We start from the raw sequence: 18,560 nt of genomic DNA on the forward strand, positions 1-18,560 counted from the left end.
TGCAGTGCATCCTAGTTTCTGAAAATTACATCTTTTTCTTATCTCGGTATAACATTGGCTTGATTCGCATATAACTCCGTTTTTTTCTATATCAAAATTTTGATATCATTAGATATATAACTTCTGAGCGCATCTAACAGCAAAACTCGCAAAGGTATAAAAAAATCTGTCACGATTTGTCCAAAATCTAAAGACAAATCTTTGCAACTTCAAACCGTCATTTTGTTTAAAGCTAACAATACTTCTTGTTAATTTACTTGAACTGTTTTTCTTCAATTATTTTTTCTGAACTGATAAATGGCCACTATTTCAATCCTTTATTGAAAAGTATTAAGTCACGTTTTTTGTGTCTACTGTAAAACTTGGAGCTTTGGAGTTATGAGGTTTACTACTTGAGCCGACGATAACATAGCTGCCTAAGGTGAGGAAACAATAAATTTATCATACCTTTGAAATTTGTGCTTATCAGTATAGTTCAAGAAAAATACGCCTTGATAAATCTCATGGCAAACTAGAGTAAAATTATTACAAGAACGTATCGTATTGACTACTTCTAGAGCTAAAGATAATCCTGTTCTGTCTAATTATGTATTAATTTGTCGAAGGTGTGGAAACAATAAAATTATTCATGACAACTACCAGATATTCTATTTGATACAAAATTATATCCCTCTCTGAAAACAGAATTTTTAAGCTTGAAATGATGATACATTAAGGTCTTCTCGCACCAAAATGTATGCCTGTAGCTTTATTAGAGATCAGAAGATTAGTTTATTAATTACGATGACTTTTAGGTTTGTGTATATTGATTTTACCGATTAGCTTTTGGTAAAGTACGGAACAAGTATTGTATTGTTCCATGCCTTCAAACGCAGTAGGAAGAAGGCCAAAAAAAGAATAGACATAGCCAATCTTTATATGTACCTTTCAAGTACCTTATTATCCATTTATGATTATGTGAATTGTGAAATTCCAAGAATACTCAAGCCACAAAAAGTTATTATTTGGTTCAAATCACAAGAATAAAATGTTCATGCAAAATTAAAAAAAATTAGATATTAAAACCTATTTCTAGTTTAAATGCTCGAAGTGTTCGATTATATACGAATCAAAGCATATGAAAATGAATATGATTTCTCATTTCTAAATATATCTCGCGAAGTATTTTTCCTTAAATTAGCCATAAAAAAATTACTTGAGTTCCAATTGAGTGAACATATTTTGTAATAATATCATATATTTCACCTGAAAATTCAATTTGTATGATTACTTCAGTTGTAGGCCTATTAAAAGTTATTTTTACGGCGAATGTACCAATAGGTGTTCTATCTTCATCAAATAAAGGAATCAAAATGAAAACTATTCCTCCTATTCCTACGTTTAAGAGTTAATAGGCAAAAAGATTGTGTGGAATCTCCATATCAACTGGAACTTACCGTAGCAGTAAACCCCAAGAAATATCCCGGAGATGTTGAAATTGGTGTCAATATTCTGAGCTATCAAATCAAGGGCTGAAGTATCTAACATCATTGTACACGTTCGTACCAAGTAGTATTGAACATAAATTTATTAATCAAAATTACAAGGAAATTTAAAAGTCATTCAGTTTTTCACCAAAATTTACTCCTGGTAAAACTCAATACTGTTTACTGTTTCGGAATATTTGGATTTGAAAATTATGAAGTAATAATCTATGCTGGCATAAAGTAATGACAAAATTATTTAGTAAACAAATGTAAAATGTTAACATGAAGACTGAGGATAAAGAATAAAATTTAATTACAGTAAGCGTCTAGATTGTTCTCCTTTTCACGAATATACAAGTATATCCTTTTGTATGAATCATTCATCAATGCTCTTAACAGCTGGGTATCAACTATGAGGACACTAAAGTGACGTTGAATTCTGTCTTTCAGTTCTTGACATGAATTTATCTCTGTAGCGTAGTCTTTTTTCTTAAGATACGACCAAACTGGGTAGCCCAAATGATTTTTTCACCTCAATCAATCCATCGATCCAGAAAATGGTAACTCTATCAGAGTGTGCTGGAGCTCCAGCGTGCATAAAAAATAGAAATATTTGCTCGTTTAGCGTTAAATCTTCTCTTTGTTACCTAAAATTGGTACTACAAATTTACCTTTACTTAACAATATCTAATCTTAAAAATAACAATGTTCGAAAAATCCATTTACTATTGATTATACGTCACAACTATAAATAATCACAGTTTTCCATATTTTCATGAAAGAAAAGGTCTCAATCCTAATTCATTAAGATGTATCCTATTTATCAATGTCTTCCTTAACAAAAAAAAATTGTCAATTCACATAATGCATATTAACCACTAATAATAAAAGGTAACATTATAATTACATCAAACCAACTTCGGTTTTTACTTCAAAATTTTTAAATCAAGATATTCCGAAAATGGTATGTAGAAACGAGTTTTACAGGGAGTATTTTTTTGTATTTAAAATTGATAATTCAAGTTCACTTATAATTTTGATTAATGAATTTAACATTAAAAATATTACGTTCAATATACTGGTATGAACCGTGTAACTAGCGTCCTTAAGACGTGGATATGAAATCAAATCCATGGAATATATCTGCTTTCAAAATATATTCGATTGAAATATAATAACAATGTTGCCAGTAGTTGCCGCAAAATCGTGAAAAACGTTTTTCTTTAACGCCATTTATATTGAATATAGATGGCGTTATAAAAATTTTTTACAAATTTTGCCCCCAATTATTTTACAGTTTTTTACTTATGTTAGAAACGGAGTTACCTTTTCTTAAACACCTTCTATAAATGATGTCTTCCTTTCTTCAATAATTCAGTCCAGCGTCTATTTTCCTAAAATATGTACTGTGGAATAAACAATATTTTACAAAATTAATCCTCACGTCGTAGCGAACGATATCACAGAAAGTTCTCCGGTTACAATATTTGCTAGAGTAACAAGAATACTTGGCTAATCAGGTATTTACTTACACATTAATTATATCAAAAAATTCTCTACTGAAATACTCAAATGAAACAGGGTGCTTCAAACAGAAAAAAAGAATGTATCTCGAAAACTAGTTGATTTGGAGAAATGATTTCAGTGTACTCAGTATGTTGTCAATTGAATATTCAATAATGCTCTAAATACAAATGAGATGCGTTTCTAATAATTCTAATGACTTAAATTAATCTATACTCATTCCTTTCTTCAAGTGTTCCTAAGAAAATATATCCTTGAGGACTAAGATTTGGTTATGTTTCCTATACATTTGCCTATAAATACAGTATCAAGTTAGTTTCAAAATAGTTCTTTTCTTATTTGCGTAAAAAAGTATACCTCGTTCTCGTGCCATAAATATTCTAACAACAACAAAAAACATTAAGATATTGAAAATATTCCCTTTTCTTGTGTCCTTAGAAATGTGTACGCTTTTGTATGTTTCAGAAAATTTTAATAAAATCATACAACGCATTATTTGAACCCTTTTAATGAAGTCAATAATTACGATTATAAGAGGTTAATTATTCTTAATAACGATTGACAAATTTGTAAACAAACCTTTAAGAACAATTAAATGTAACAATGCATATATTTTAGTAATGCATATACAAAATATCGATTCAATTCCTTTATTTATTATTATTATAGATCATAAAACTATGTTTGGCCCAAAACAAAGCGTTTTATCATACTGCTGATTTACTATTTTCATTAAATGCAATGTTTGAATAAGCCATGATTGAAAAAAGGTAACATATTTCTTGCGTAGTGACCATTGAGATTAAGCTACTTCAATATTTAATATATAAGATCAATGGAAGACAAAATATAACTAAAACATTGAAATATCAATCATTTATGTACATATAGCTCGCAATGTCCCTTGGGTATATACTAATCTTATTCCAAAACTGTGAGCCGTATATTTCTTTTTATTTGTATAAGAAGTTATGATCAATTCAAATATGTGAGAAGTCACTCGTCCATTATTTATAAAGCATTAAAGCTAATGTGATTAGAATAATCCTAGGAGATATGCAATACCTAGAAAAATTTATACTCGTAGAATTTCAATTATTTACTTAACAATTATGATTATATTAAATGAAGAACATTTAAAAAAATTGTTCTTAGAATAAATTGATACTAGAAAATAATTCCAATTTAGCCCTTAAATAGACATTTATAGAAAGTTTTAAGTTAAAACGCGCCATATTTCGGTCTCTAGAAAAGTTAAACATATTCATTCATCACATTCATCTTTACGGAGGACAGTTTGAAGGTTGCTTCTCAAGGATGACTTCACAAATGCTTCAAAACGATCGATAATTTTAGAATTCAATGTGTTTTTTTATGATTGCAAGAGTTTGTTTTCATATTTTTGCGAAAAGTCTTATTCTGCAGGAAGAAAATGATTATAATTTATAAAAAACGCGTGTCTCTGTGAAATAGTTTTTTGAATACCTTGGTCCTTCTTATCCACACCGGATTAGCTCGTGGGATTGAAACAGAATCATATTTTTTCGCTTTCGGCTTTTCGGCTCCTGCCGTGGGATGATTTGAACTGATTGTCACTGAATTACTTTTTAAGCGGTGACATCTAATTTAGTTTAGACAGTATAATTTCTATAGTCTTCACCATTTTGCTTTTTGATAGACGCCCAGTCTTTTAAGGTATCTGCGAGCTTAGGAAGATCAATTTCTTTTCATCAAGAATGTATCCCCTTTCTCAGAGACATGAGCTGTCATTTTCTACTCGATTTTAAGGTATTAAGATATTTTTTGCTAAAAATGAATTATTTTTGTAAAAAATCTGCGCTCACGGAACAAATTTGTTTATTATTTTATATATTTATTTACAAAGAAACAAAAAAGTCAACGTTGCCAAGGATTTTTCCAAACCAAAGAGATAGTGTTTAAAATTTAAAGGTACTGAAATGAGAGGAAATTGTTCCCCATAAAGATCTGAAATCTGTTGTTGTCAGTGATATTTTTGTCTACTGTCATTCAATAACATTATAAAATCTGATATTTTTCTGTTTGGCAATAAAAAATCTACCTCGACGTTTCTTCAACAATATAAACATGCGATGTAATACCATATAGTTGACTTATTTTGGTAGTTCCCTAGAAATCTGATGAATAAATTCCAGTTTAAAAAAGGAAGTATTTGTTAAAAAGAGTGTTATAATGAAGAAGTAACTCTTACACGTTCTTACACTCATTATATCATTCTTGATACCATTTTATTTCTTCTGTTTTGCGAGTTGAAGGTTGTGCGCTAACAGCTATTTTCAAATGGGTTTTTAACTACAAATAATTCACACTATGGAGTGTATAAAATCTGTAACATATTACTAAACTACTAATTCCTTTTGATATATTAGATATTATGTTCAACCAGCTGGAGAGTGAATGTATTTAATGGATAATTATCCTGCAGACTATCACCTATAAAAATAAGTTCAACGCCTCTGGAGATATTTTCGAATATTCTGTAATGTGTTTGAAAGTCCTGTACAAAATAATATTGTTATTGTAATGTTTTTCGTATTTATTTACACTCTTTCTATTCGTAGGATGGATTAATAAACACTGTCTCTTACGTTCTTAATTTATTCACACACTATACAATACAATTAACTTTAGTAATTTACTTATAAATACACTTGAGCAATTTCTGCGATTACTTTTACTAATTCGTTCTTTTCACTACTAATACTTATTTAAAACTCATTAACTGCATTTACACAAATCATTTATATACCTAATTAAAATTCTACAAAGTTATAGAAAAAAAAAAGAAAAATAGACTTTCCTAGAAATTATTTAAAAGAAATACTGTGAATCAACTACCTTTTATAAAAAGAAGTTCTACGTGGAAACATCAAAGGCGCGTCAGCCATTTATAAAATTCAAATAAAAGGCACAGCGCGAATTTGCCGAATTTTAAAATTCCATTGTAGCTGCACAGGACTGGCGTAAGGACCCATTCCGCGAGCTTGTTCGTAACATTACCTTCTCCTTAGATGGAAGTTACTCCTGTAACTGATGGATAGCTGATAATGTTTGGTTATATATATCCTATCATTGAAAACTAATATCGGTAGTTTTAACCGATTGAAAGGCCCAAGGTAGATGGTAAGATGTCTTGGACCAATTACGTTAAATAGTTTGAGGCAATCGTCACAGTAAATAATTGTTGTTGCCTTAGTTGTATTCCAGGCGATACCATGGGAAGCCACCCAGCTGAAGAAGTGGCATCTAGAATACCTGTATCAATCGCAGCTGAAGAACCTAATACAGAAGCCCGATGAAACTCTTCATGAATATGAGGTAGAAATTGTCCGAATTGGCCGATTCACTTAACCATCATCATCAGATAACATAATGGAATGTTTGGACATCCACGCATTTACTGATAGCCTGCGTGACCATGATATGCAGAGGAAGCTTCGATTAACCCACCCAAAACCTTAGCAGATGCCCTCGCTGCTGATATTTAATATGAAGCAGTTACGATGGCTTCTCATAACAAGGTTAGAACCATACATGAAGAAGATGACGAGAGCAAATTTGACCAGATCATCAACCTAATAAAAGGTATGGCTGAGAGGAAGCCTAAGAGGATTAGATGCTAGAATTGTGGAGAACGAGGACATGAACGGAGTTTCTGCAAGCGTCCTATGACTTCCGCAAATGAAGAATTACAGGCACAGCAAACCTAGAACGAGTCGACTATGAGGAGGAAGTACCGAACCAGGATCGTTCTAAAGATCCAAAAGCTTAGACATGTGTAGATGACATTGAAGAAAAACGTGATTATAATAATGGACGTAATAAATCTTCCCATTGGACTTTGGGAACATAACCATTAAAATTGGTTCTGAAGAAACATTCCTCCATTCATCTGAGAGCAACATGGTGTTGACAGTTATACATGATACTGTTTTACCTACACGAAGCGAAGCCATGATTTTAGAGTGGCAACTGGGTGTCATGGAAGAAAGTACACCGGTTATGATGCACCATGGAACCACGATAGAGAGGTTAGCAAAGGAATACTAATTAGAAAAGAATTACCTCGGCGAAAAAATCACCCGATTACAATAAAAAAGGAAACCAGGGTTGGATCCTGCATACCAGTTAGACGACCAAATCTTAATAACCGACAATTCCCATAACCGAATCGAGCATATGATATCAGTAGCTAGTAAATCCTTGAATAGAGTTGAGAAAAGGGGAATGTAAGAATTTCTCGTTCAGTATCTAGATCTATTCGTACCAAAAGGAGAGAAGACTGGTAGAACATCAGCCGTCAAACATAAAATCGATACCGGTGATACCAAGCTAATCAGACAATCAGCTCGTAGACTACTAAGAGCAAAGAGAGAGAAAGAGTAGTTCGTATGTATCTCCAGGAGTGCTCGTAAAAAAAATCTGAATAGAAAACCTAAAACTGAAAAAGTGATGGAAACATGGAACGCTAGAACTACATAATGAAAACATGCGGAAAAAATTTAATACCAGAAAATGTAGACAAGGAGGAATGGAACAATATAAAGAAGAGTTTGCAAACTGCAGCCAACTACCATTTAGGTAAAGCATGGTTCTATGAAAGTATTTTGAGCGTAGTTGAAATGAAAGCCAGAGCAAGACTAGAATGGATGGTTAACTTGAGTGTATGGATAATTATGTTCGGAAAATAGAAAAGGAAAGTTCAAATAGAAATACACCCTATTAAACGTTGCATGCAAAGATTACATCAACAGTAATATAAAAACGTCTATATAGTAGCACTCAGAAATAGTGGGAAAATATCTATGCGGCTGGCTTCACACGGGGTATATCAAAAACAGATGCAGTACATACAATAAACCAAATAATGGAAAAAGCACATGAGCAATAAATAGGCATAGAAATGCTATCTATGGATTTTCAACAATCCTTTATTTTATTTATTAATAGCACTAAAAGAACAAGGTATAGATGCAAAACTGCGAGGATTAAACAAGATGAATATGAGCGAAACAAGAGTCAGCATACTAACACCTAAGGAGAATATGACTAGTTTGTGATGATATAGTACTTGTAATCAAAAGATTTATAATGGAAGATCTATAATGAATACGAAATAGTTACAAAAGGAAAACGGTGGGGATCAAAAATCAATTGAATCAAAACAAAAATGATATTTGGAAAGCAATGTCAAGTGGAAAAGGTTGGCGAGTATGAATTTATGGAAGTAGAAAGGTTTAGTACCTCAAGTAAGAAATTTAAAAAAACCACTCACAAAACAAACGGAAATCAATATATATATATATATATATATATATATATATATTTTTTTTAAAGGAGGGGATTAGGAATCTGCTCTCAGACATCTAGGCTGATCAATATTGTGCCTAGATAGTGTCGGGTTGGCTATTGGCTGTTGTACTGCCGACCGACTAAACCCTTCCCCCTCATACGTGGATTCACCTGCTGAGAAGAGTGCTGGAACTACCGTTAAGTATTACTTCAGCATTCCGAGCGTTGCTTTACACTTATTTTAATCTGTGCTTACTTCTATCTTCTTCTTTTGTCTATATTATTTTCTGGATCATAACCGATACTATGTTCCATTTTTTTTCATCCTGTAACATATGGTGTAAAATATTATCTGGAGTAAGTGTTTCTCCTACACATTGTTCAACTTCAATTCGCTGTGGGTTCCATTTTGCACATACGAAAAATGTGTGTTCCGCGTCATCCATTTGGCTACAGTACGTGCATTCCGTTGTATTACTGATTTTAAACCTGTGGAAGTATGCTTCAAAACAGCCATGTCCTGTTAACATTTGACTAAGACAGTAGTTCACCTCTCCATGTTTTCTGTTTACCCACGTTCTAATATTTGGAATCAGTCTTCTAGTCCATTGTCCAGTTACTGCTTGTTCCCATTTGTCCTGCCACCGATTTAATGTTTCAGTACGTATCTCTATCTTCTCATTTCTTTGTTTGCCTTTTGTTTTGTATCGTTCCTCAGCCTGCAGTTCTATAGGTATTATTTCTGAAATCACTAACAGCGCGTTTGTGGAGACTGTGCGGAAAGCACTACATACTCTCAAAGCTAACTTTCTTTGCACTTTTTGGCAAATATCCCTGTATTTGGCATATTTCAGCGTTTCATACCATATGGGAGACGCATATAACAAAATCGAGTGAGTTACTGCACATAACATTTTTCGTTTACTTGCTGTAGGCCCATTTTTTTGCGGCATTATTCTACTTAGAGACAAAGCAGATGCTTCTACTTTCTTGCAGACTTCGATGGTGAGTCTTCTTGCTTCCTTTCGATCACCCAAAAGTACCGCCTCATATATATATATATATATATATATATATATATATATATATATATATATATATATCTGGAAGTTCTTTTTCGTTTCTTTATAGTGACTGTTATTAAAATGGCTGAAATAATCAAAATTGTAATTCAGGTAACAATACTGAGTACTGCAGAAAATTACGGGAGGAATGGAATTGGTTCAATGGGTTGAACTTGTCCATGCGTCCCTGAATTTTGGAGTTTTTCTAGCATAATTTCGTGTTTCGAATGCAGCTTGGTTGGGACTACTTGAGGCCCTGTAATTTCTTGCACAGTTCTATTATTGTATCGTATTCCTTCTATAGTAATTGGCTCGTTTGTCATAAAGATGCTACTTCTCCTAATTTTTTGGTTTTGAATTATGGTTGGATGAACTATTCCTAATAGGATTACTTTGCTGTTTTTTTGAGAAAAGTTCTCTGTTGTGATTGACTTCGGAATCTTGCATTTCGAGCAGCATGTTATTCGAGCATGTTATTCTTGGGAAATTGGAGATGAATCTTCTATAATATCCAATGAGTCCTAAGAATGATCTGACTTCTTTCACAGTCTTTGGAATAGGGAAGTTTTTAATGGCCTCTATTTTACTAGGATTGGGCTTAATGCCTTCAGGAGTTACAATGTGACCAAGGAAAGCGACTTCTTTCGTCAGAAATTTAGATTTGTTCAATTGAATTTTCAAATTTGCCTTTCGGAATGTTTCAAAGATAGCAGCAATGTGAATCAAGTGTTCTTGAAGGGACTTAGAGAAAATGATGACGTCGTCCAAATAGACGAAACAACATTTGTTGAGAAAAGTTGTTGTTATCCATCAATTTTTCGAGAGTGAAAAGTCCGTTTTTAAAACCAAATGGCATTCGTAAAAACTTGTAGTGACCATGGGGTATGGAAAAAGCTGTTTTTTCGATTGAATTTGGGTGGACTTCAATTTGATGGAAGACTTGGGCTAGATCAAGGGTAGTAAAATATGCGACTTTTCCAAGATTATCTAAAATGTCTTCTATATAGGCAAGATTATACTTATCTTCAACAGTGTTTTCGTTTAATTTGCGGTAGTCAATAACCATACGGAATTTCTTGCCGGAAGCATCAGGTTTTTTGGTACAACCCAAACAGGGGCGGAATAAGGAGATATTGAGGGTCTAATAATTTTTTTGTCTAGTAATTGATGGAAATTTCTTCTTGCATGGCTTTCGGATGTTGGAAGACTTTAACGTAAATTATGTTTTTATATTTTGTTCTAATTTCGTGCTTAATGGCCGAAGTAGGAGTTAAATCGGAGTTATCGTCATAGAAAATTTGAGTTTTGAAAGATCGAGAACTATTAGCTGAAGTAGAACTGTCCAAAGGGTTTATAGAGATATTTGACAATAATAAATGTGAGTTACTTCCAGAAATATCACTAAAAGTGCTAATAAATGAGGTGGAAAGGAACGTTGTATTTACTGGATGATCACTGGTGATGTCATCTGCATACTACGTTTATCTCTCCTTGGTTCGATGGATCGTCTCGTTTAACAACTAGTTGACCAGGAAACACTTCCAACTTTTTTAAACAGTATTTTTATTTAAAATAAACGAATTATGATTTCTACAGAATATAACTGTACCGACAAATCAATATGTAGTTAGTGGATTAGTCTATTTTGTACCTGGCTTTTTCACGCTAAACAGCTTGCTTCGGAATTGCACTCCAATCTCTCGGGAAATCATTCTATAGGTAAATATAAGGAAAAAAGTTGGTATAACAAAACTTCCAAAAACGCTTCGTAAGAGAGTTATGGTGAGCGATAGATTTCGCCAGAATTCCTGATCCACCAATAATAGGAAGCATTTGCAAATTTGTTTGGTCTATACGTATTTTGACCTGAAAAATTGAATAAAATAGGTCTCAGATCTGTAACTGTAATAGTTTTTATGCATTTTATTATTGTTATTCATTGGACAATTGAAAATGCTTAAAGTTGAAATAATATTACAATTCATAAAATGGAAACAAATGATTTTCTTAATAATATTAAGAATTAGGTGGAAATATTTTCACAAGAAGTTCGTTTGTATTTTCATTTCCATCTCATTTGTATTACACACCCTCTCACTACATTGTACATTTGCTCTTCTCACTATGTAATTATTAACCTTTGTTAATCGAAGTTTAGTCGCAAAAACATAGCATATCCGACAACACAATAGATGTTACGTCAACTTCATCAATTTTGTACCCAATGTGTTTATCAAAGTCCCCTATTGGATGTTCTCTCACAGTTGCATCCACAGGGAGCTTTCAAAATGCGAATTCTCAAATTTCTTCATGAGTAAAAAAGAAATTTGCCCCTCCTACTAGATAAATTGATAATATTATCGCAGTAAATTTATTAATTTAATTTTGTTAAAAAAATTTGACTGTGAATGCATCTTTCCTAGTCTGTACTATATAATTAGATGAAGGTAGCTACAAAAGTACCTCAATACTATTCATTAGTGATGTCATTTACATTCTATTATTTCTAAAAATTTCTATATTTCAATTCGATATCTCGGATATTTCTGTACATTATCATGATCTCAATTACTTTTAGCTATTTTCTTCATTTATAGAACAATACTTTATGTTGGATCCTTTGATATATCAAGTTGTTAGTCACTCAGACATATACCCGTGTGTGTGTTTTCCTATTTTTTCTATAGAGATTTGGGTACATCTTCTTTGCCGTGAAGGGATCTTCTTTCCTTCGCTAACATACGAATAAGCATATTTTGTAATGCGTCGGCTCACATGAAAATTTCGTATATGATCACAGATAAGACCACCGACGACAACAGAACTCTTTTTCTCTGTTTTGAACCTCCTAAGTTCGATATAATCCAAGAAAATATGTTTCTCACTCCAGACTCTTTTTTGCTAACTGGCCTTCCCTAAAACCGTATTGTTTGCCTTTAGTAGTGTCTCTACTACTACTTCTATCCTTCTATGTAGTATACACTCAAGGCTTTATAGCCACGTCATGACGATTGCACGTTGTGCTAGCTTCCTTTTGGTGGAGCGTAACAGCTGTACAAATAGATTACGTCTAGCTTGGCTATCACAAACTTGCTTTGATTTGGATTGGGTTTTTTCTACATGACCAGATAACAGTGTTAGAAGTGGCATCTATGTTAGAAGTTATCTATGTCAGGATGGTGAGGAGTCTACATGGCTCGCTCCTTTATCCATACAAGCAGAGCATGTGCCGACGCACAGGGGTTGAGGTTGAGGTTGAGGTGCTTCATTTCTGTTTTCATCTGAACTTCAGAAGTGCCTTCTTGTACACTTGAAATCTACTAATACTTCCAATATGAGCATATTTCTCAATAAAACCTTTCGCTATGCACAAAGCTACCTTGCCTGAATCTTGCAGCCCGCAGTTTTGTGGTCAGACTTTCCCCACTTGAAACAATAGTTTCCTCGATCTACCTCGCTTCTCGATTTACTGGTGAAATGTCCATAATGCCTGTTCTCGAAACATTTGGTAGGTCTTTCCACTTTTTTTATTCGACAAGTGACCCAGCCGATTATGATCTTACCATGTTTGCTCAGGAGCTTCTTCGCGACCGTGGATGATAGAGTTCCTGAGGCACTCTACGTTTCTTACCTTTGGCAAGTTTTTGATAGAGTTCAGTCCACTCCTCCCCTGTTGCCGTTTGAACCTCTTAGAGAACTTTCTTCTTTGTTGTGGTTTTATCAAGATCTTTGATCTCGAGCTTCTCTGGTTACTCCTGCTAAATACCACGGCCTGTTTCCCAAGGATATCGGCTATGGTTCCTTGCAATTGCTGTGCCTCGTCAGTACTGCCTTTGGTTAGGGTTATCAACACATCAACACGACCGATTCTGCTCAACAGGGACATTCCTCTTGACACAACTAAGTTTGTCATGAAAAGGTATTGAATAGCAATATACTTTTGTATCTTCGTGCATAAGCGTTCCATATACCGATAGTTTCAGTTTTTTGCTTTCATTCTAACGATGATACTTTGAAGTGGCTTTTTAAAAGATGAAACAATATTCTCCGGAAGAAAGAATTGACATAATTTCAACCATAGGCTAATATCATGTGAACATACTTCTAGCGTCAAGGGGATATGCAGAAATATATCCTAAACAAGACCATATAAAAATTTTTGTGAATTTGTGCTACAGGTAGCTGCTTGCCTGATGCAAGTGACAGTTACCCCGACAAATTAAATAAATATTTTGTGTTAGGATTAATAGTAGAGTATCCCAACATCAGCAAAAATCAGTGTTTCTAGAGCCATTAGAACGCACAAATAACATCTGCATCATATGCAGCTGCATCAGTACTTATGTATCCATACGGCGATTACTTTCATAACAGAGTTTCTACTTGGGGGGTCATTGATGGAGAAAGACTTTTTTGCAATTTGTGTTATTCACATATGAACCTATTCACGACAATAATAATCTAGTGAATAGGGATAACTTATTACACTCAATAAAGGCACTTTTTCCATATTGTGTACCGTCAGAATCGATGGAAGATAAATGTGTTTGATGATATAGTGGAGAATCGTGTAATAGGTCTCTATTTTCTCAAATATTAGAACAAGGATCTTACTCCAATTAGATTGCGCACACCAGCACCTTTTCTATTAGCTGTAAGACGGAACAGAAACGAACAAGTTCGAAACAAAGTGTTTCAATGCTTTTCGAAATATTTGCCCTTAACACATTTTTGCATATGATGAAATCAACTCTGGAACCATATTTTCCACTCTGAAGCTGATGTCGTAGGAATGTGGTTTTGGAACTCTTGAACAGCGTATTGATGTGATGAAAATCGCTGTCCGCGAATCTTTTGTTTGACAGTGGGGAAATAGGTGAATGCGGACAAAAAGACTTTTTGATGTTTTTCTCCTTACATATCCTTAGAGACGCCTTTATATATCTATATATATAAAGTCACATGTTCATCTTCTTTAATCATGTCGCGTACAGCATTGATTTTTCTCGGAATGACAACCGATTTTGGCCGACCTTCTCGACATTCATCACTGATGGATGAACGACCATGAGTAAATTCTACAAATAAATTGTAAGCAGTCTTCTCTGATGGTGATTCATTACGAAAAATTACACGAAGCGTTTCTATAAATTATTATTGAGTATGTCCTTTTTAAAATCTTAATAATTCATCCAACTTTAGCTCTCGCGGATCATTTTCATTTTTAGACAAAGTTGCTACTTTTATATAACCGTTCACAATAAACAACTTAGTACTTTTTTAAATTGTCACTAGATAAATACTAAATACGCCACTACTCTTCCACTGCACCTATTGTTCGATTGTGAAATCTTAAAAGACAACTCTTGTAGTACTCCACCAACTAATGATATGAAAATTCATATTAGGAACGTGTTTGCTGCAGTTAAATCTGACATTCCAATTTATGTTAGACTATCATTTGAGCGTGGGGTTAAGCACTTTATTATAAAAAATGGTACTCAATTCGTTCAGCCTTTCTTATTTTTTATATTATCATTTGACAGTTTGCGTATTTGGTAAAATGTGTTACTATCTTCTTTGTTGTCTAACAGAAGTTAAATACAATTCGTATATGTATAATTCTAATTATCGTGAATAATCAGTAATAATTATTTTTTGTGAATTGTTCATATTAGATAGAGATAGATATAGAGAGTTCTATTAACTAAGAGGAACAAGAATGAATGAGTTTGAACTAGCCCTTAAGTCAGATATTAAATATCTGGGGGTGACAGTGGGACAAGTCCTTTTAGTTTCCGAAAAAACCACTAAGTCATGATCATAAAAGTGGGAGACGAATTCAAAATAATGGAGTAAGTTTCTCGGTCTGAACCAATCAAACATATTTCTTTCTCATTTTACAACTGGTTCCAAAAGACACAAATAGTGGAAACAGTCGAACACTTTCTCTGTGACTGCGATGCTGCTCATAGACAAAGCCTACGGTACTTACATTCATTAAAAGTCAGAAGAGGTGAGCCGCATAGCCATCAGACAATAAGCTCACTAAGCAAACTTGTCATTACCTAACCAGTAAATTGTTCGGGGTACACAATAGGTCAATGGATCAAGATGCGAGGTAGATTCACGGCCTACACTCCCTAGCTCATCTAATTTGATCTAATGGGAAACTGTTCTCTGTAATAGAAAACTAAGAGTCCTGAAATATACAGAGTGTTTCTTTAAAAGTAATAGAGTAATTGATGTTTGGCGAAAGTGACTTGAAGACTCTTTAAGGAACTATTTGAACAAATACCACGATTGTTAGTTCAAGGTATACCAAAAAAATGGAATATCTCAAGAAACGCAGAGCCTAGGTACACGAAACTCTATTTAAAGTTGAACTAAATTTCTATGAAAATTAAAAAGTAATCAAATATGGTACTTTTGAGACATCGTATATGGCTTTAAATTACTTAAGATGGTAGCAGTAATTGATGTTGATATTATAGCTCAAAAAAAATTAATTTAAGTAGCCAACTCCTAGGTTATATATATATATATATATATATATATATATATATATATATATATATATATATATATATATATATTGATGAAATTGTAAAGAAAACGTCTGTTTTCACAGTCGGCGGGACTCACGATTGTCGGAGGCATCTTAAACACTCAGTAAACAACGTACACAATGAAGAATCAGATTTTAATGGCGCCAGTGCGTAGACAAGAGATGTAGGTAACCAGCGCGCATGTGCGCCGACCTTGGGGTTGCGGCCGCGGCGGAATCGCAAAACGCCACTTACTTAAAAAATATGCTTCTCATATATATATATATATATATATATATATATATATATATATATATTCACAGTAATAGAATTCTTTTGGTGGTTCTGTGACTTAAGTGCGTAGAAGATTCTGCAATATTCTTAGTCTGGTCGAGAAAAAATAAACCTGCCAAAATTAGTTCTCCGTCTCGGAAAAATATGGTTGATGGCTTAATCGATCCGGAATGGCATCCCGAAAAAGACGACTTTCGTCTTTTTTCCGGGAGAAAAAAATTACAATTGTTATTAACAAAAAACTGGATGAAAAAAAGAGGGGTCCAGTTTTTTGAAAATTTCTCAAAAAGTATAAGTCGTAGGTCAAATATTCAAAAAGATTCTGAAAGAGCAGGAAATTTCAGCTAGGAAGTCTCCGACTCCCGAAATCGTACGACCAATATTTATAATTTTTATTTAACATTGAAAATAGGCTCCCGCGCGGCAGTTTTGGCATGCGCGCGACGCTGCCATTTCGGAGTCTCGCTTTTAAATAATTTTTTTATGCAACTAAATGTTTATAAAAAAATTTCAAAAAATTCAGGTATTATCTAGAGACTTCAAAGATTATGACCCCGTGTTTTAGAAAGTTTAATAACCATTTTTCAAAAAGTTAGGCTATTGTTAATTAACAGTTATTTTGCTGATTTTCGCTGTTATAAATTTTTTGCAATTATGTAGAGAAATGCAAATAATGATTTTTAAGAAAAAAAATTTCTTAAATATTTATTTCAATAATAGTTATATTAAAAAAACGATTATAAACAATAAGATATTGTTATTAAGAAAAATTTTTTTTTTAAATCATTATTTTCTCAGGCTAATAATGTGGCAAAAAAAATTTTTGAAAAATATTCAATTAGTCCATTTGTTTAAAAATTTTTTATAAACAAATGGCATAAACAAATTTTTAAAATTCCAATATGGTGCCAAGGATGAATATAAAATCATACCTGGCTTAAAGTTATTGAAAAAAAATAGTTTAAATAATATTATATAAATTTTTCTTTTTTTAACTTGATTAAAAATTAATAATTAATGAAATAAAAAAATTTTTTAATTTTTTTTATGCCATCTTGTTCAGGATATTAATAAAAAGGAATCTACGAGAGGAAAAAAATTCAGGATAATTATTTAAACTTTTACACCGCCTTTTATAACAGCGAAAATCAGCAAAATAACTGTTAATTAACAATAGCCTAACTTTTTGAAAAATGGTTATTAAACTTTCTAAAACACGGGGTCATAATCTTTGAAGTCTCTAGATAATACCTGAATTTTTTGAAATTTTTTTATAAACATTTAATTGCATAAAAAAATTATTTAAAAGCGAGACTCCGAAATGGCAGCATCGCGCGCATGCCAAAACTGCCGCGCGGGAGCCTATTTTCAATGTTAAATAAAAATTATAAATATTGGTCGTACGATTTCGGGAGTCGGAAACTTCCTAGCTGAAATTTCCTGCTCTTTCAGAATCTTTTTGAATATTTGACCTACGACTTATACTTTTTGAGAAATTTTCAAAAAACTGGACCCCTCTTTTTTTCATCCAGTTTTTTGTTAATAACAATTGTAATTTTTTTCTCCCGGAAAAAACGAAAGACGTCTTTTTCGGGATGCCATTCCGGATCGATTAAGCCATCAACCATATTTTTCCGAGACGGAGAACTAATTTTGGCAGGTTTATTTTTTCTCGACCAGACTATCTAGGTTTTCACCAACATAAATAACTTGCAAAGTATTTTTCTCTTACTCGAAAATGGATGAAAACATTTAGAAGAATCAAAATCCAGTAATCAAAGTCATCAAGAACGATATAAAATGAAGAGGGATTAAACCAGTCCGCTTATGAGTATCCTAATATTTTGTTTCGGAAGCTTACAAGCGCAAATATTCATAGATTCTCATTTCACCGCAGTAGATGCGGTACCGTGTTTTGCTAAAAATAGCAGAGCATTTTGTTGATGAGCGAACAAGTGACATTAGGGCATTGGTATAAATAACGGCCACCCGCAGACAACATTGAAGTATGGGGGAGAAAAAAGTGAGCCGATAACGACAACATCGAAATATCGAAATAGGGGGTTAACCGAGTGCACAAACACAAACATTGTTTTTATGATAAATAGATTTTGGATTGGAGTGTTCTAAAGGTAGATCCAATTCACAAATAGGTGTAATTTTCCCGTCCTTTAACATAAACCATATCTGCATTAGATACTTCATCATATTACCAAATTGATGTGGAGGTGTCGCTCGATCTTGTTTGAGTTACGCCAATCGATGACTATTTACCTGGTTGTAATGGTTTATACAGTCTGAACATGCGCATTAATACTATTTTACAGTATTTG

The sequence above is a fragment of the Diorhabda carinulata genome, chromosome 9 (genome assembly GCF_026250575.1).
Source record: "Diorhabda carinulata isolate Delta chromosome 9, icDioCari1.1, whole genome shotgun sequence".
In the NCBI taxonomy this organism is placed as follows: domain Eukaryota; kingdom Metazoa; phylum Arthropoda; class Insecta; order Coleoptera; family Chrysomelidae; genus Diorhabda; species Diorhabda carinulata.